The sequence below is a fragment of the Sinocyclocheilus grahami genome, unplaced genomic scaffold (assembly GCF_001515645.1).
Source record: "Sinocyclocheilus grahami isolate Dianchi unplaced genomic scaffold, SAMN03320097.WGS_v1.1 scaffold11731.1, whole genome shotgun sequence".
In the NCBI taxonomy this organism is placed as follows: domain Eukaryota; kingdom Metazoa; phylum Chordata; class Actinopteri; order Cypriniformes; family Cyprinidae; genus Sinocyclocheilus; species Sinocyclocheilus grahami.
The window spans coordinates 5,619-6,442 of record NW_015514001.1 but is presented as its reverse complement, the minus strand read 5'-3'; the positions used below and the strand labels follow the sequence as shown (position 1 = coordinate 6,442).

At 33.5% G+C, this 824-nt stretch overlaps 1 protein-coding gene across 1 annotated transcript in view; it reads left to right on the top strand.

Annotated features, from left to right (window-relative positions):
- LOC107578739 (PR domain zinc finger protein 8-like) overlaps window positions 1–824 on the top strand; it is a gene marked incomplete at its 3' end in the record, with an annotated part of 21,400 nt that overhangs the window by 18,468 nt on the left and 2,108 nt on the right. The gene's annotated exons all lie outside the window — the stretch shown is intronic.

Here is an 824-nt window from a genome sequence, read left to right as displayed (position 1 = left end):
TACGAGAGATTCAGCTCATTTGTAAATGTGCATTAGGGGTTTGGAGAAGAAAAAAAGAATTAACTGCCTTAATTAAAGTCTCAGAAGGAAAGTGGTGGATTATGGTAATAAGGAGACATACGTTCCTTCTTGTAGAATGGAGCTAAAGGTTAGCTGACGTGAAATCAGTGACTTTGACAGTGCTATTGAATCCGTTCGATATGGTCTCCGATTGTAAAATAGACCCTACGGTCGCAGAAGGCCAGATATTCATCGCTGTCAAAGGCATGTAAAATATTTCCAACAAGTGGAAGATAAATCTGAAAATACGCATTGAGAGTTACTAATGTAGCTAATACTGTCACAGACACGCTTTGAAATCGAATTAATGCGTTGTAAGAAATAACCTTCTATTCTTCGATTACTTTCTCTCCTTGTTTACAGAATTAATAAAAACATTTAATTCTACATGTTTACATTTTATAATATAGATTATGGCTTAAATAGCATACAGTATCAAAAATAATAATAGGCTACTATAAAATGGCAACAATATATAGGCCTAATTTATCAATCGAATAGAAATAGTTTTTAAAAAATCAATGGCACGGGCCTAAATGTAAAGTAAGACTCCGTACATGAAGATTGTCTGCAGTAGATTCACTTAGAACTCCAAATCAGAACTGGGAAAAATATTTACATACTTTTTATAATTGAGAAATAGTGATTTATTTATTTTTATTTTTTATTTTATTATTATCATTTTTTTTTTACAGCAAATGATGGAGGAATCCAGTTCGCAGAGACTGGGCTGGGATGGCGACGCGAAAGCGATGCAGCAGTGT